At 41.6% G+C, this 19,764-nt stretch overlaps 1 protein-coding gene and 1 long non-coding RNA gene across 2 annotated transcripts in view; one reads left to right on the forward strand and one right to left on the reverse strand.

The window, feature by feature from the left end:
- LOC309651620 overlaps positions 1-19,410 on the reverse strand; it is a 455,214-nt gene extending 435,804 nt beyond the window's left edge. The window contains exon 1 of the long non-coding RNA XR_014258259.1: positions 19,203-19,410. This is a non-coding gene — a long non-coding RNA (uncharacterized lncRNA). The remainder of the gene's footprint in view (positions 1-19,202) is intronic.
- THSD4 (thrombospondin type 1 domain containing 4) overlaps positions 1-19,764 on the forward strand; it is a 576,458-nt gene that overhangs the window by 522,705 nt on the left and 33,989 nt on the right. The window lies entirely within an intron of this gene.

Consider the following 19,764-nt stretch of genomic DNA (forward strand, 5'->3'; position numbering starts at 1 on the left):
CACCAGGGAGGGCCTCAGGCAGGGGCTCTGTGCTCTCATGGACACCTAAAGCCAGCCCCACCCTTTGACCTCTCTCCACAGAAGATAGCTCATCTGCGCCTGCAGTGCATGCATGCATTCATTCATTCATTCAATGACTATTTCATGGTTGCCAACTCTATTACGAGGAGAATGTAAAGAAGAAGAAAAAGAACTAGACGTGGGCTTTTCCCTGCAAGAGTGTGTGACCACTTAATCTAATGGGGAAGGTAAGAAGTAATCAGTGATAAATCCCTAAAAGAAATACATAAAGTGATACAGGAATCCAGAGGAGGAGACATTACTTCTAGTTTGGGTGCAGCAGGGAGGGAGTCAGGGAAAATTTAGGAAGGAGGCGAAACTACCATGAATCTTGAAGGATAAATAGGCTGTGGACATGTAGACATGGTGAGAATCACAAAGCTCTAGAGATTGTCCGTCTAAACCCTTATTGTGCATATGAGGACACAGACCCAGGCTGGTAGGAGCAGGTCTGGAAACTGAGCCGTTACCTAAATGCAGCGTCTGTCCACACGGTGCCCTCCTCACCCAGCACACACTGCGGGCCAGTGCCTGGAGGTGTGGAAGTTCTGACTGTGGATGGTGGAATGGGGATCACAGTTTGCTTGGAAAATAGGATTTTGTAACTGATTAGACACCAGGGGTAAAGAAAGAGCTGGGGAAGAGCAGAGGTTTCCAGCCCAATGACTGGGAGGACACCTGGGCCAGTGAACAGGCGAAGCGGGGCTGGGAGAGATCATGGGGTGTTTGCTTTGGGACATGTTGAACTTGAGGGGTGCAGGGCATGTTTATGAAAGGTACAGAGTAAAGTTCTGGCAGGCCTTGGAAACCTGGTGCTGGAGTGCAGGAAGGAGACAAGACCAAAGATATAAATTGCAAGTCATCTCTTCAAAGTGGAGAACTGGAGTTGTCGCGGAGGTGGGAGGAAGACAATAGAATGGAAGGGAAATAAAAGCCAAGCAAAGAGGGCTTCCCAGGTGGCTCCATGGTTAAGAATCCGCCTGCCAATGCAGGGGACATGGGTTCGATCCCTGGTCCGGGAAGATCCCACATGCTGCAGAGCAGCTAAGCCCGTGCACCACAACTACTGAGCCTGCGCTCTAGAGCCCACACGCCACAACTACTGAAGCCCGTGTGCCTAGAGCCCGTGCTCCGCAACAAGAGAAGCCACCGCAGTGAGAGGCCCGCACACCACACCGCAATGAAGAGTAGCCCCTGCTCACCGCAGCTAGAGAAAGCCCACATGCAGCAACGAAGATCCAACTCAGCTAAAAATAAATAAATAAATAAATAAAATTTATTAAAAAAAAAAAAGCCAACCAAAGACTGCAGCCACAGCTCCCTTTGGACAGGAGAAGGTAGAGGAGGGGCAGAGGTGCACAGAGATAGGCAGGAGTCAGGGGATGCAGCAGCCCAGAGGTGGGGGTTGAGAGAGATGCACTGGGGAGCAGTCTACGTCCCAGTAAAAAAGGGTTAACATTTCATAGGCAGGAGGCCTGAGCAGAGAGGCAGCTGGATCTAGCCACTAGACCGTTGCTCCTGACCTTTGCAAGTGCAAGTCAGCCAGAGTAAATGTTATTTAGGAAGTTTGACAGTGCAGAGGAGGAGGGAGATTAAGGGATGCCAGGGCTGAGGCAAGATGTGTTTCTTTTCTTCTTGAAGGCTAGGGTAGACTTAAACATGTTTCTTGGAAAATGGAGAGGAGCTGGCAGAGAGAGAAGGAGATAAGAGTTGGAGGGGAGAAGGAATGCTTGCTGGCGGGTGATCTTGAAGGAGGCAGGAGGGATTAAGGTCAAGGACATGGCCCGTTGACAGTTGGAATGGAAGTCTCTGAGCTGAGGTGGGAGGGCCGGGCTGGGGTGAGCACTGAAGCTCCCGGATGGAGTCAGTCACGCAGGAAGAAGAAAACCAAAGGGCCAAGGCTTGAACACTGGGAGAAACCCAAAGGTCAAGGTCAGATAGGCACCAAGAAGAGGACAGCTGGAAAACACAGTCATGATGTCCAGAGGCCCAGACAAGTCAGTCCATGGTACCCAGCCCCTAAGATGGGGCTAAAGGAAGAGGGCCAACAAGGATAACGTTTGCTTTGGAGACAGGTTAGAATGATAAAGCTCAAGTCCCTTAAGCCACATAAACACATGCATGATTTCTCTGCTTGCACTGGACTTCAACTTCCAAATATTTTAATTAAACCAATATGTGAGTATTGAAGATATCAAAAGAACAAGGGCATTATTAATGTGAGAATCAGGCAACTAACCACTTGATCCTTTTAAGTCATTTCCTCATTTAGGTCTAATCTGAGTAACAAACATTCCTGTAGCTCCACGATAATGTTCCTGGATTTAAAACCACAGCTCGGTTTTTTACCCCCTCAGGGACTTGTTTCTTATCTCATGGGTCTTTTTGAAATAAGCAGTTATCAGATCAACCTTTAGCTCCCTGGCCTTGGGTTGAATAGGTAATTTTTCCCCTGAATCATAAGCTCGTAAGAATTCAAGCCAAAATTCCAGGCTGACTTTAAGCAATAAATACTGTAATTAACTTCTAACCAGGCAAGCTAACATTTTGCTTGGAGAAAGCATCGTTTTCGCAAACAAATGCCTCTTAAATAAAAGCAATTTCATGCCCTCTTTTTCCAGCGTGACACTTTACAGGGCTTGGGAATAACCAGTGCGTCGTGTGAGAGCCTGTTCGTAGAGATTTTTAAAATCCAGTTTTCTCTGGTTATCTGTCCAGCCAAGGAAGATGCACTATCTTCTAGGGGTCTGTTGTTCCTAACAGAGTTCTTTTCCATCTGAACTGTTGGGCAAGTTCTATGGAAGCCCTACCGAGCCCGGTTAGATGTGACTTCCATCCTGCCCAAAAGACAGGGCAGAAATGGAGCCCAGGGCTGTAGCAGGTTGGGATGGACATTTGTGACTGAATGTTACCAAGGTGAGGGGGGAGGGGGCAGTGGGAGGAGTATCTTATCATGGTGATAATAAAAAAGCATCAACTGCTAGACAGTCATTACCATTTTTAAATCCTCTACAATGTACCTCCTTATTCCCTGCACTCAGGACAGACCACGCCCACTGCCCAGACAATGAATATCACACTGTCTTTAGCTCAGTCAGTGAAATAGGTGAAATTAAGACCCATAGTAGCGTCAGCAATGGGAGTCTGAAATCAGGAAGTCCCGAGAATATTCCAAATGTACAGCCCAGGGTCAGGGCTGAGCTGGAAATGAAAAGGGTATATAATTAAGGTGTCCGTTGTTAGAAGAGATTTTTTTAAGTCCTAGGGCAAACACAAGCCAGGAACCAAAAGGAGAATAAGGCATCCCATGTATATGCAGGAAGGGATCCATCGTGAGATGAATTATGAATTTTTGCCAAACAGGTTGCCACTGTCTGACCTGGTTTTTGTGATTTGGTTCAGCCATGCACATGGCGGCCTTTCTCCAAGGAGGTTTTAAAGTAACCACATAATTTCTGTCAGCATTCAGAGTGAGGGGCGTGTCATGTGGCCTGAAACCTGGCCTTATTTTCTCAACCCTGTGGCAGAGCCCCCTGTCCCGTGGTTATGGTGCTGCACACACACAGTGCAGAGAGCTTGGGTGGCCCTGGAACACGGCCACATAGAGCAGCAGCAACAACCAGAGGTCTGTATTCCATGAGGTCCTGTCCCCGGCCTGCCATGGACATTCAGTAACGTGGGAGGTGGTGTGACATAGTGTAGGAATTTAAATATGGAAGCTCCGGAGCCTTACATTCCACCCCCAGCTCTGCTACTTACTAACCTCGTGGTTTGGGGCACAATTCTTCTTTATTTTAAAACCAGCTTCCTCACCTGAATAATGTGATTGGAATAAGAACAGCTGAGGAGGAGGAGTAATTGAAATAAGGTGTCTGAATTTACTTTGCAAACTGTAAAAGGCGAAGGGGTGTAAGAGCGAATTGTCTCCAGGCTCTGCTGATTTGGTTTTCCGGTTGTCCTTAGGCCTTAGCCAGTAATTCGTAATTCGTATCCAAATTCAAGGGGGGAAAGGAATTGATGGAAATCATCAATTCCATCCCAGCACAGTGCACTCCAGGGGAGGTACCTCACTTTCAGAGAAATGCAGACCAGCCAGATCACATGCTGCTGGAGGAGACATCCAGGGAGCGCTGGGATTTTCATTGGAAGGGGAAAACTGCGAGGAAAGTGAAAGCTGTCTCTGGATTTTAAACATAAAGGTTCTTATGTGGAAGACAGATTTGAATTGTTACACGTGTCTTCAACAGGAGTAAGAGCACTAGGTAACACTTTGAGGGTAAAGATTTCAGCTCATGTAAGGCTACGGTTCCCAAACTTTGCTGCAAATTAGAATCACCTAGGAAACTTTGAAATCACCCATGGCCCCGGCTGCACCCCAAACCCATTATATCAGAATCTCTAGGGGTGGGGCCCAGGCATCAGTATTTTTTAAACCTCTCCAGGTGATTTCAATGGGGAGCCAAGTTAGAGAAGCACTGATCTACAGAAAGACTGATGGCATCAGAACTAAGCAAAAAAGTGAACTGCTAGAGAGACATGGAGATTCCCTGCCATTGAAAATGCTCAGACCCAGTCTGGGTGTCATGTAGTTGTGAGGAATGCAAGCCTTCCGTGGATGGTTAGACTGAAGTTCACAGACCTCAAGTTCCCACCCATCCTGAGAGGCTGAGTCAATGCTCTGAGGTGGAGGTTTTCAAATTTCTTTAATAGTTCCAAAGAACTATTTGTTCAAATAAAATCTTTAAAACAAAAGAAGAAGGAAGTGGCTTCCTCCCCACCTCACCGCTACACACACCAAGTCCATTCTACCCCCTTCTCCATGATGACCCGTGAGGACACTGTGGAAATCTAGAAAGTTAATGAAAAGCTCTAGGACTCCAGGGAACACAGTTTTTAAAACCACTAATTTAAGGGAAGGGAAATAGGATTTCCACAGAAATGAATTTTGTATTCAGCCATCTGTAGTTGGAATCCTGATTGTTTGGATGAACAGAAGTAGCAAATCCCAAATGGAGAAGAGCCAACATAAATGACCACGGACTGAAACTATTTGTTAGTTGGGAACATGAAGAGCATCAGCCAGTCTGTGGTTCATCCAGTGCCTTAAAAATTAGACCCAGGTCTATTTCTGCTTATTATCTTGGTGCCACAGGTAGGATATAAGAGCCACTTCCTCCAGGTCGCCATGGTGTTTCCAAAGGGAAGAATGCTTACATATTATTTACTGACACTTCCCTGGCTTTGCAGTCACGTATTGAGTGTTCTTCCTGAATGAGCTCTGTCGTTATGTCCCGCAACGTGCAAAGCATGTCTTGAACCCAGGTGTTGTCGTTTCCAATATTTTTTTGCAATTTCATGGCACCTTCTGTGCCACACAGACTCTGGCTTCTGTACCAAAGCCATAACTTACATATATGGCAGCCTAGTAACAGAGAAAGGAATAGGAAGTGAGAACAAATAAGTCGAGTCCTAGTTCTGCTATTAGCCAGCTGTGTGAATACAGACAAGTCACCTAACTTACCAGTTTCCTCTCCCCTAAAATGGAAATCATAATACCTGCTACCTATTTCATAGGATTATCGTGAGGTTAAAAAAAGCCAAGGTCATCCTCTTAAGTTATATGAACTATGCGTGATTATTGAAAGCAAAAATAACACTGGGAGGATTTCAGTGTATGTAGATGTAAAACATATGGCAAATATATCAATAATGTAAATAGGGGAGTGTAAAAGGACCTATATGTTTTTAAGACTTTATGTTTTATTTGAAGTGGTAAATATTAACATTAAACTGTGACAAATGAGCTTTGTGTATTATAATCCTTAGGTAACAACTAAAAAAAGTACAAGAGCTATGAACAAAAAGCCAATAGATAAATTATATGGAATACTAAAAATTATTCAAATCCAAAAGAAGGAAGGGAAAGAGAGAACAGAGGAACAAAAAACAGAGGAGACAAACAGAACACTAAGAAAATGGTAGACCTAATAAATCTAATCAATAATTATGCTAAATGTAGATATTATCCAGTTGGGTTTTTTTTTTTAAAGACCCAATGATATTCTCTCTGTGAGAAACCTACTCTAAATTTAATGATAGAAATAGATTAAAACTAATAGGATTAAAAAAAAAAAAAAGATATGCCATGGAAATACTAAACAAAAGAAAGGTGTGTTATAATTACACAAAGTAAACTTCAGAACAAGGAAAAATTACCAGGGACAAAGAGAGAACTTACATAATAATAAAGAGGAAATTAACAAGAAAACATAGCAGTCATAAATGTGTATATATCTAAACAGCAAAGTCCCAAAATACATAAAGCTAAAACCGATAGCACTGAAAGGAAAAATAGACAAATCCACAATTATACTTGGAGACTTCAGTGTTACCGTCAAGATAATTAATAGAACGAGAAGACAACTTGATCTAATCAACATTTATACAACAGTCCACCCAGCAGCAGCAGAAATACACACTCTTTCCAAGTGTGCATGGAACAGTCAGCAAGATAAACTGTATTCTGAGCCATAAGGTAGACCTTAACAAATTTAATATAGTGATAATCATATAAAATAAGCTTTTTTTCCAACCATGATGGGAATTTAACTAGAAATCAGTAATCAAAAGAGATCTGGAAATTTCTCAAATATTTGAAGTTTAACAATACATGGAAATAAAATGACAAAACTTTCACGTGAACTTAGAAAATATTTTGAACTGAATGAAAGTGAAAATACAACATGTTGAAACTTGTGGGATGTAGCTAAGGCAGTACTTAGAGGAAATTTATAGTGTTAAGTGCTTATATTGGAAAAGAAGAAAGATTCCTAATCAGTAATTTAATCTTAAACCTTGAGAAAGTAGGAAAAGAAGAGCAAATGAAACCCAAAGCAAGCAGAAGGGAGAAAATAATCAAGATAAGAGCAGAAATCAGTGAAATTGAAAATAGGAAAACAATTGAGGAAATCAATGTGCTTATATACAACCTTTATATTTCTTTGGTAAGGTCTCTGTTCAAATCCTTCCCCCAATTTCTAAGTGGATTTTTGTTTTCTTACTGTTGAATTTCAAGAGTTCTTTATATATCTTAGATATAGAATAAATACAGAGTCTTTCACAAAGCAAAACTTCTTAATTTTGATGAAGTCCAGTTTATCAGTGTTTTCCTTTATGGATCCAGCTTTGGGTATAATATCTAAGAACTCTTCTCCTAACCCAAGGTCATAAAAGTTTTATCCTACATTTCTTCTAAAAGTTGTATGGTTTTACATTTCACATGGAACTCTATGATCCATTTTGATTTAATTTTTGTGTAAAGTGGGAAGTATAGGTTGAAGTTCATTTTTTTGCATATAGATGTGCAACTGTTAAAGCATCATTTGTTTAAAAGACTACCTTTTCTCCATTGAATTCCTTTGCAACTTGATCAAAAATCAATTGGCCACAGTTGTGCGGGTCTACTTTGAGACTCTATTCTGTTCAATGTATCTATGTGTCTATCCTTTCTCTAATACCACACTGTCTTAATTCCTGTAGCAGGCATGAAGGGAGTTTCAGGATGGGTTAATATCTAAAATGGGTAAGCTTCAGCAATGTCCACTGCCTATGACTTATAATAAAATTTAAAAGCAAAATTAATAAGATTAAATATAGCAACAAGGATACTTACGTTTTGCCTCATTTGTTAATGTCTTTCTCAAGCTCATATCCCATTTTTCAGGTAGAAATAAGTTTTAGGCTATTTTAAATAAGAATATGCTTATATGCAAGTGTGTTTGTGTGTGGGGGTGTGTGTGTGCATGTACACACACACACACACACACACACACAGGCATTTGGAGAACACAGATTGGGTATCACATCCCTGATTCTTAACAGTTGTCCATGTCTCAAGTTGACCTAACCTATAGAGTGGTGATTATCAAACTTGAGTGTGCAATAGAATCACCAGGAGGGCTTGTTAAAACACCCATTTCTGGGCCCCACTTCCAGGGATTCAAGTTCAGGAGGTCTGATATGGGGCCTGAGAGTCTGCATTTCTAACAAGTTCTCCGATGCTGTGGCTGTTGGCTCAGGATTCACACTTTGAGAACCATAGCTCTAGCTCTGTGCTGCCCTAACTGGACCCCATCATCACTTGGTGCTCTATACCCCAAGTGCAGGAACAATGCCCAAATGGGCAAATTTGGGCAAATTCCATTCTGAGCTCCACCTTGCATTCCTTAACCCAATTTGGAAAGGGAATTAAATCAGAGAAGTAAAAAAAGATAAATCTGCTCTATTCTTGAAATCTGAATTGAGTGAATACTTCCAGGGAAAAGAAAAAGTCTATCTCCCCTAAGAGAAGGGTTGAAAAGCAAAAAAGATAAGGAAGCAATTAGAGAGGTATAATGAAGAATAGCTTAATGTTGATAATTCCTGAAGCTTGATGATAGGTACATGAGAATTTATTATACTGCTTTGTTTACTCTTAATATTGTATGTTTGACATTTTCCATTTTTTAAAAAGTTCTTTTTAAGTAAACTGAGATTATAAAGTAGAGGAGCCTAGCAGAAGATGGATGTGTGTTAGAGAAAATTTAAATGCTATTTTCAAATTCTCAAGATGATTTAGAGATAAATCCACTTCACCAGTGCTTCTTAGACTTTCCTTTAAGCCCTTAGTACTGAGGAAAGTTAATACTTACCTGACACTAACAAGGTAGCCCAAGGTTGTTCTACTGCCAAGTCCAAATTTCTTTGAAATTTTGTGTTTTATCTCCCAAATGTGGTTTTGCATCCTAGTTAGTATCCATTTGGTTTCATCTAAAAATGTTTTAAATTATTTTCATGGGAAAATGTTTCCTACCTGTTCACCTAATGGACGGACAAGCTGCCATCATTAACTGTATAACCTTTATAACTCCAAAGACGTAAGTGATTCAGTCTCAGGGGAGTATCAAGTGCAAGAACCATAGCTCAACAAAGTAATTAAATAGGAATTTCTTTCCTTGTGTTTGCTTTCAGAGGGCATTGAAATTGATATGCATTTATTGCTCAGTGTTCCCATACTCAGACAACAAAAGGGTTTGGGTTCATTTGTGTCTCTGCAATAAAACTCTTATATTACATTACATCTAAGTACATCCTATGCTTTTTAGATTAACTTCTGCCATTACCAATTCACTAGTAAGGATTGAATTAGTACCATCATCTTGGAACCCTCAGCAAAAAAGTAGTGTGTATGTGTTAATCCCAAACTCCTAATTTATCTCTCCCCCCCACCGGAAGAATCTGAAAAAGAATGTGTCTGTATGTGTATACATATATATATTATATACACATAACTGTATCACTTTGCTGTACACTTGAAACTAACACAACATTGATTTTTAGTTTTTTTGGTTTGGCCACACCGCACGGCATGCAGAACTTCCCCAACCAGGGACCAAACCAGTGCCCCCTGCAATGGAAGCACAGAGTCTTAACCACTGGACCGCCATGGAAGTCCAACAACATTGTAAATTAACTATACTTCAGCAAAAAAGGCTTTAAAAAAAGAAAAGAATAAAAGGGGTGAAAATGCTATTAGACTGGTTGTTTGGAATTTCCCACAAGATCTTCCATCTTTTCATTGGATTCAAGTTTATGCTTGAATCTTAAAAACAGGTTTGTTGGGAAAAAAGTGACATATGTATTAATATCATACACACACATATGTATCACACTAGTGTAGGTGCTGGTTAGGACAGGCAGGGGGTGATGTCAGTGAGAATCCAGTGTGAAGGGGAAAATAAAATAAGACAAGAGAGGCAGGCCTTGTACAGCAAAAATGTCCTGAGCTGAGGAGACTGATTAATTCAACTTTCTGCTCCTGAGGTTAAAAAAAATCTTGGGAGCTTAGATGCAGCATTAAGAATAGTAAAACAATCAAGACAGCCATTGATTGAGCCTCAAAAAAAACAGGGCATGGACACTAAGATTAGGGTTAAGAGGTTAGAAGCAAGAGAGAGCAGCTCTTGAGTAAGACCCTCAGGATGAGAAGGGGATGCTAGCTTTATTCGACAACGTCTACTGAGTGTCCTTTTGTCACATACTAAATAAGACAGGGCTCCTGCCCTATGAAAAATCACAGTAGGATTTTTTTAAATCTCAGATACAAATTACCGACATTTTCCATACTTGATTGAAAAGACAAGGGGGCTGTGCAAGATGGTTGAAGGCAGGGTCAAATCACACAAGACATTGATTGTGAATCAGGGGAGGGTGGGCTTTATCCTTTAGGCATGGAAATTTGGAGGCAGGGGAGGAACAGGAGGAAAAGGGTATTTTATGAAGACCAATCTAGGGTAGCATGAAGGGAGATCCGTGATCAAACTTCTGCCGTGGTCCAGGGGGGAGGCAAACCGAACTTGAATGTGGGCAGGGGACTAGGCAGGAGGAGAAAAGAGAGAAAAAAACAAGGAAAAACCAAAGATGATTGCCAAAACTTGAATCTGAGTAGTGGGAGAATAATTCTTTTTTAAAAGGAGGAGGAGTTAGGAAGCAAGTTCATTTAGGGTGAGAAAGATACCGGGTTTATCTCTAGATGAACTGAGCTATAATGAGACCTGTTAGAGTAACTAGGCCCCTGGAATCCCTTCTAAAGGGCAGGGAGGTCCCCCCTGCTCGTGGGGAGTAGACAGTTCAGCCTAGAGAAGAGAGGTGGCCCCAGACGGCTGCAGTGGCAGAGCTGGGGCTGCCCATGAGGCATGGTGGACGCTCAGAAACTGCGGTGGTCGTGAACTTTGGGGCCTCTCCTATTCAGTAGCCAGTGTTCTCTCCTAAAACCAGATCTCAGCTGTTCCTCTCCTGATCAAAAACCTTTCATGGCTCCCCAGTGCCCACCATCCAGCCCTCACAGTCTGCCCGCAGCATTCACTCCCCACCTCACCTCCAGGGGCTCTCACTCCACACCCCCGCCCCGCTCTACTCCAGCCCCCAGCACCCCATGATGCCCCTTCTCTAACCACACCAGACTGTCCCCCACCCCTCCAAGGTCAGGCCTATCCTGGCCTCTGCCTTTGTCCATGTCCTTCTCTGTTCTCCCATGAATTCTTCCCCCTACCCCACCATCCTCTGCCTGGTGAACTGCTTCTCACCCTGCAAGTTCCTGCTCAGACACCACCAACACCCCCTGCCGTGATCCTCTGCACCGCATGGAAATTTTACCAGTCTCTCTATTCACGTCACATTAGTATGTGTCCAAGCTCCCAAAGTTGTGGGCTGTGTCTTACCTTTACAGCCCCCCAATACCTCTTTGCTTAGCTTATTATCTTACTTAAACCATAGATAGGATCTATTTCATACAACATTATTTGGGGCTTAAAAATACACAAACTTTCTTTATAGTTAGTAAGCATTCAAAGGAAATTTGGAGTCAAAATAAATCAAATGTTAATATTGTAAAGAATGAGAATTAGCTGTACTTAGCCATAATTTAACAATTAAATAACAGACTTGGCAGTTCCCTTTATTCAAACCCCTCACGACCTGTAATCACACAGTGCCAAAGAGAAAGCAAACCTTCTTTCTCTGATACTCTGATTTTCAGTCCAAATGTGTGACATCATGTTGTAGAAAATCACACAGGTTCAATTCTTTCCAAACTCAAAATGCCAAAGTAATCTGAACTGAAAAATCAGTGTGATATGTGTGTATATTTGTTTAACAGAAACCATAATCTGGACATTTTATCAGACTGGACCTGGATCTACCCAAAGAGAGATGTTGCTTTTTTTTTGTCATTTTTTTTTCAACAGAATTTTTAGGCATCACTGCATGCATTTACCATTTTGACCAGGAGGAATGGAGGACATTTTTGAGATTGAAATTCTTAAACAGGAACATCTAGATAAAAGCAGGACTTTAAGGAGTTTTCAAGAGCCTCTTATCTGAACTCCAAAGTTACAATAAGATAGATCGGAACAATACAAGGACTTCCCTGGTGGTCCAGTAGTTAAGAATCCGCCTTCCAACGCAGGGGATGTGGGTTCGATCTCTGGTCGGGGAACTAAGATCCCACATGCCGCAGGGCAGCTAAGCTCACACACCACAACTACAGAGCCGGTGTGCCGCAACTACAGATCCCACATGCTCTGGAGCCCACGCGCCACAACTACAGAGGAGCCCGCGTGCCCCAACGAAAGTTCCCACATGCCGCAACGAAAAGACCCGACGCAGCCAAAAAGAAAAAAAAAAAAGGAACAATACACCTCATAATTTACTTCTATTCAATAAGCATTTATTGAGTGCCAAGCAAGAGCTAAGCAGTGGGGCAAACATGTACATGTCACAGTATCTGCCTTTAAAGCACTCACCTTCTATCAAGGGAGGCAGGTATATACACATATAGTTCAGGGAAATAAACTTAATAATAGAAACCAGCCATAACATATATTTATGTACAGATGCTACTTCTTTCAAAGTTGCATCGACGTTGCACTCTAAGCCTTCTTCATACCCAGATCCTAAAACTTCTTTTGCACCACTTTTGGTCTTTGGCAGTTCTGTAGAGCATCACAGTGACAGAATGTTTTGTGTGATCTGTGCACATGGTCTCCCTACAGCATGTTTTTTTAATTAATTTTTATTGGCGTATGGTTGATTTACAATGTTGTGTTAGTTTCAGGTGTACAGCAAAGTGAATCAGTTATACATATACATATATCCACTCTTTTTTAGATTCTTTTCCTATATAGGTCATTACAGAGTATCAAGTAGAGTTCCCTGTGCTATACAGTAGGTCCTTATTAGTTATCTATTTTATATATAGTTATCTATTATATATATAGTGGTGTGTACATGTCAATCCCAATCTCCCAGTTTATCCCTTTCCCCCCAGTAGCCATAAGTTTGTTTTCTACTGATACATCTGTGACTCTATTTCTGTTTTCTAAATAAGTTCATTTGTACCATTTTTTGAGATTCCGCATATAAGTGATATCATATGATATTTGTCTTCCTCTGTCTGATTTACTTCACTCAGTATGACAATCTCTTACCTATCAGTACACGTTCAAAGCACATTAGAGAATACTGGGGCTTTGTCTGAACTTCTTGTTTGATTATACATGTTGTTTCCCCTTCATCACATTATGTATTTCTAGAAGTTATCCACTGAACGTTAGCTCAAAACTTTAGAAAAATAGATGGGGAGAAACACACTTGTGGTTCAGGATGCAGGAAACAGTGGCACCTACTTCTGCTTTGGAAATTCTGTTATCTAATCCAGTCCTGGCTGTACATTAGTATCACCTGGGAGCTTTTAAATCCCTCACTGTGCAAGCTGTACCTCAACCAATTAAATCCAAATCAATGGGGAGATGCGACCCAGGTGTGAGTATCTGGGGGCGAAGGAGTCATCTTGTGTTTTTAAAAAAAGTTTTTATGTGGAAATAATTTGAATTCAAATTATTGAATAAATGTTGCAAAAGTTAAAATAGTACAGAGAACCCCTGTATTTACTTATTCAGAGTCACCTATACTTTTTCCCTCTGAACCATTTGAGGGTAAGTTACGTGTACCACAGCCCTTTATCCACAAATAGCCCAGTTTCAGTGAGTATTTGCTAAGAATGGGAATACTCTCTTACGTAACCACAGGATAGCCTGCAAGTTCACACATTTACGTTGACACAACATTTACAAGTATTTAATTTACCGTCCATACTCCAGTTTTGTCAGTTGATCTAATCATGTCCTTTATAGCACTTTCCTTCCTCCAGTTCAGGAGCAAATCTAGGCTAGGTACTACGTTCATTTGACATTTCTCCCTCTCCTCGTTTAATCTCTAATGTTTCCACAGACTTTGTCTTTTATCATACTGACATTTTTTTAAGAATACAGTCCCCCACCCTTAAAAAAATTAAAATGTTCCTCGCTGTCTGGTGTTTCTCGTGACTAGATTAACGTTATACACTCTCAGCCGAACCCTGGGTTAGGGGTGGTGCGCCCTTTGCAAGGTACCACGTCAGGAGATACACAGTGTCTACCTTTTCTCACTGGTGCCGTTCATTTCGATCACCTGGTAAAGCGTTGCCCAGTTTCTTCACTGGATAATTACTCTTTCTTTTTTCTCCCTTGCAACTAATAAGCAGTCTGAGGGGCTGACAAGACCACTGGAATATCTCGCTGCACAGCAAAATTTCCCCCCAAGGTTTAGTGTGTGTTGATGATTTCTGGCTGATCCAATCTTTACCATGACGATTGCAAAACGATTTTCCGACTCCAGCGCTCTCTCTACGTTTACCAGTCGGCCCTTGAAATTTTTCATAAGCGAGAGCCCTCCCTTCTGCCCCACGTATTTGTTCATCTACTTATTATTGGTATGAGCTCATGAATTTCCTTTCCTTTCAGTACTTTGTACTTTGTTACCATACTTATTTGGGTGCTGAGACCGTCTCAGATGTGGCCAAAAGGAGCTTCTTCAAGGTGACTCCTATGTCCTTGTGACGTGTCCCCATCGTCTTTGTGAACACTTCCTTACTTCCAGGCTTATCTTATACCTACCCTGCCCCGTCCCTGGAACTAGTCATTTCTCCAAATAAGGGTGCCTTTTCATGGGGGATGGTATTAGAGACCAAGATTAAGGTGCAGGGTTTGCTTATTGCTAGTGGGGTGTCTCTGCTTCTTAGCCCTCTTAGCAGACAGAGCTAGGAACTATATGCATGTATGTATACATATGCAAACGCATAACAAAAATACACACACTCACATACGTATACATATATACGGTGTACATATAAACATGCACATATACCTACATATACATGATTTCAAAATTATGAATTCACACTGATATCTTAAATTTAAATCCATGCCCCACAGTGTTCTGTGTTGCCTTCCCCCTTTCCGTATTTGTATGCCTCCTTTTCCACAGTGAGATCGCTGGCTCCCAACAACAAGTCCAGCCACTTTGGAAAAATGTTTGGCAGTGCCTGCTGCAACTAAGCATACCTATGCCTTTAGCACAGCAATTCTACTTCTGGGTATATTCCCAACAGAAACGAGAACGTATGTCCACCAAAAACATACAAGAATGTTTTATAGCAGCTTCACCCAACGGAGCCAAAAACTGGAAACACCCAGAAGTCAATCAACAATAGAAAAGTAAATCGTGGCATATTTATGGATTATTTTTATTTTTTTTATTTTTTTTTTATTTTTTTATTTTTGGCTGCGTTGGGTCTTCGTTGCTGCACGCAGGCTTTCTCTAGTTGCGGCAAGCGGGGGTCACTCTTCGTTGTGGTGCACAGGCTTCTCACTGCAGTGGCCTCTCTTGTTGTGGAGCACAGGCTATAGGCACGCAGGCTTCAGTAGTTATGGCGCACAGGCTTAGCTGCTCCGCATGTGGGATCCTCCCGGACCAGGGATCGAACCCATGTCTCCTGCATTGTCAAGCGGATTCTTAACCACTGCGCCACCAGGGAAGTCCCAATCGTGGCATATTTATATGATACTAAATTGCTATGAAAAAGAATGAACTACTGATAAATGCAACAAAGTGGATGAGTCTCATGGGCATCAAGTTAAGTAAAAGATGTCCAGTGCAAAAGAATATATATGTTATTATTCCATTTACATGAAATTCAAAAACAGGGAAACTGTGGCTCTAGACAGCAGAGTAGTGGCAACATTCGAGACTTGTGAGGATGGGGTAAAGACTCTGAGGGGACAGGAAGGAGACTTGTGGGGGGCTGGAATGTTCTGTATTTTATCCAGGTAGTAGTAACACAGGCGTAATACAGATATAAAAAAATCATCAAGCTATAAACTTGTAATTTAAATACTTTACTATATGTGAGTTATATCCTATTTTTTAAATTTAATACAGCTATAAATTGGGTTGCCAATGCAATTAACTCAACTGAAATGACTTAATCGGACCAAATTCACATGTGTTCAGGAAATGACAACTCTATCAGGACTTAATCATCTGCCTGACAACTACTGCTTTTCTGTTGTAATACCCATCCAGTGTCAGTAATGGGAAAATGGGGAAAAAATTGTGCATCCAAGGATTTAACAGTACAGTACCTGGGCTTACTCAGTGTCTTGATATAATTTTTTGTTGAGTTGAATTGGACTGTCTTCTACACACACACCCCGAGGGTTAGTCACAATCCAAACCCTTAATGGTTTATGCTTTGTGTGTAAAGTCACACGATGATAGGTGTCTTCTGGGATTGCTTGCTGGTAACTTGAAATCCATGGGAAAGTCAGCTCTGGGAATCCTAAATGCTCGAAGACAGGGTGGGAGAGTGCTATGGAGAGAGCTTCAGTGGTAGGGTGGAAGGAACATAAGTGTCAACCCCCAGACTGGACCTTTTGCTCCCCTCCTCTCAGTGTGGGCCCTTTTGCCCAGGCAAAGCCAGTATATGAGAAGTGAAACCATTTCTCCCTCGACTGAGAATCCTTCTCTTTTGATCAGGACTCAAAAATAAGAGAGGAGGGCAGGAAGGTGTACCGTAGTGCTTCTCCAACTTTAAATGCACCACAACCACCTGGAGGGCTTGCTGAACCTGAATTCTGGACCTCACCCATGTTTCTGATTCAGCTGGCCTGAACCTACATATCTACCAGCTTCCAGGGGATGCTGGTCCAAGGACCACACTTTGAGAATTACGGGTGTAATTGCATGAAAGTGGAATTAGAGCATCAACGTCCAAGTCCTAAATGCTACCGAATAGTCTGTGACCTTGAGCAAACAACTTAATCTCTCTGAACCTATTTCCTCATCTGTATGATAAAGATAATACGTGTCCTGCTTGCCCTATAGGATTGGCATTCATATTATGAGTTCATTTGTGTTTTGAAAACCATAAATCACTAGACCAGATGTTCTTCACTTTTATGTGCCATGGACTCCCTTGGCAGTCTATGGATACCTTCTCAGAATAATGTTTTTAAATCCATAAAATAAGATACAGAAAAATCCAAAGGAAACCAGTTATACGTAATTATCAAAACACTTTAGAAAACCAATTTTTACTATACATAGTAACATGCTCCTTTAACATTAAAATAGGCAATCTCATGGAGGGTCTAATAACTACTGTAATTCTAAAATAGTGATGAGTTATTTAACAATATTTCATAATATCTGTAACATCCGTAATGTCTTGTGAATAGATAAGTGATTTCTATTGGTGACAAAGCCACAGTACTGCTAATACTGTTATGGTTTGTTGCCTACATGTATAATAGAAAGAATGCTAAACTTCAGTTGGAAGCTAGTGAAAATAAAGATGTAATTGACAGACCCCTCCATGGTGGTAGTATGAAGTGAATAGCTGTGTTCCATTTTCAGGGTATCTAGATTAGCTAAAATATTCTGAGACTCACTTGGGATCATGCCCATATGTGGGCTTCTGTGGAAGCTCATAGACCAGACTGAAAACGGCAGGACTACAGACCTTCAGCTACATCATGGCAGTGGCCAGTGAAGTCTGACCCCTTCACCCTTAAGTTTGTTGTGCTGCTTCCCTAATAGCTTCTAAGAATGGGTGAAACATTAAGAAGCTTGGAAGTTTGTTGATAGCAGGAACTTAACCTTCATTTCCAAGGGAAGAAACAGACCTCTAGATCACAGTGATCTGTTTGCTGTAAGGAAACCACCTTCTTTATTTGATTGTGGGAGCCAGTGTTTGGGTCATCAACAGTGGGCATTAAGATGGTGGGATAAGTCTTCCCTGGTGGCGCAGTGGTTAAGAATCCACCTGCCAATGGAGGGGACACAGGTTCGAGCCCTGGTCCAGGAAGATCCCACATGCCGCGGAGCAACTAAGCCCATGCATCACAACTACTGAAGCCCACGCGCCTAGAGCCCACGCTCCGCAACAAGAGAAGCCACCACAATGAGAAGCCCGCGCACCGCAAGGAAGAGCAGCCCCCGCTCACTGCAACTACAGAAAGCCCCCCATGCGCAGCAACAAAGACCCAATGCAGCCAAAAATAAATAAATTAAAATAAAATAAAATAAAATAAGATGGTGGGATAAGGTATATGAGAAGCAGGGCTTGGATATATTAGCAATTCCTATATGAACCTTGGAGAAAGGCATTATTGGTGCAGATAGTTTAGGCCAAATATATATGCTCAGCGTTGACAACTAAAACTGGAATAAAACCCAAATGTCTAACAAGAATGGAGATTTCCTCTTATTGGCATAGTTGTGAAGTTGCCTTTCAAATAGTCTCTGCCAAAGCTTGACCTTCAGTGAACACACCCAATAGCAAGAACCATGAGTCACCTGCACCTTTTTGTGGGCTAGTTCTGGACACCATTAATAGCTCTGGAACTGCTTACAGGCACAGAAATTGTAGATGCAGCTGTTTTCAATATGCAAGACCAGGCCAGATGGGGGCTAGTTTTGGAGCTATTTCAGAAGCTAAACCGTGGGCATATGGAATCAGGACCGTATTTACTAAAAATCTGATGTGGCTTTTTTTTTTTAATGCTTTGCTATTATATGATTAAAGATTCATCTAAACCTTTAGAGGGAATGTACAGGTAACAGTAGTGGATGGTAAAAAGATTCAGGATCCCAATGTTTTATTTCCTGGGGGGCCTTTGATGCTCTCTCCCATACAGTACTTCAAATGTTCTTTAATGGACTTTTTGGTTTCCAGATAATAACCTCTTCTACAATACTGCCATTAAAAGCAATAAAATCTTAGCCAGAACCTCCCTTAATTCTGAGCCCTTGATGCTTTGAATGGTCTTTTAAGGAGAAGCTGTAAAAAAAAGGGAAAATCTTTATATCCGTTAGTAGTACTTCTATAGTACCTTGTCCTTTATATTAATTAAAAATTTTAAGCTTTAAAGAAAGTAAGAAAGTAATATATGCATATGGTAAACAAATTTTTTAATGGTAGTAAAAAGATAAAATGGGAAATAAATGTCTCCCTTCTAATCTCCCATCCCAACCTAAACCCCAGTTCCTGTTCCCAGTTCCCAAATGTTAACAGTTTTAGAACCATCTTTCCCTGAAATGTTTTCTGTGTGTGTCTACATGTTTTATGTATATGTTTTTTTTTTAATAAATTTATTTATTTTTGGCTGTGTTGGGTCTTCGTTTCTGTGCGAGGGCTTTCTCTAGTTGCGGCGAGCGGGGGCCACTCTTCATGGCGGTGCACGGGCCTCTCACTATCGCGGCCTCTCTTGTTGCGGAGCACAGGCTCCAGACGCGCAGGCTCAGTAGTTGTGGCTCACGGGCCCAGTTGCTCCGCGGCATGTGGGATCTTCCCAGACCAGGGCTCGAACCCGTGTCCCCTGCATTGGCAGGAGGATTCTCAACCACTGCACCACCAGGGAAGCCCTATGTATATGTTTTTATTTAAAAGCACATCACAGGGACTTCCCTGGCGGTCCAGTGGTTAAGACTCTACGCTTCCACTGCAGGGGGCGCGGGTTCGATCCCTGATTGGGGAACTAAGATCCCGCATGCCCACTGTGCAGCCAAAATGAAAAAAAAAAAAAAGTATTCAAGTAAGAAAATCAAAATTTTATTTTAATGTATCACAGAGTTCTTTTCGTACCCACGTACACAGACCTGCCTCATCATTTTTAGGGCCACGTGATAGTCCATTGCATGATTATCCAGGGTGACAATTTACTTAAGCAATCCTCTACTAATGGATATTTAGGTTGGTCTTAGTTTTTCTCAAGTTAAAACAGTCTG

The sequence above is a fragment of the Balaenoptera physalus genome (genome assembly GCF_965194825.1).
Source record: "Balaenoptera physalus genome assembly, chromosome: 2".
Taxonomy (NCBI): Eukaryota; Metazoa; Chordata; class Mammalia; order Artiodactyla; family Balaenopteridae; genus Balaenoptera; species Balaenoptera physalus.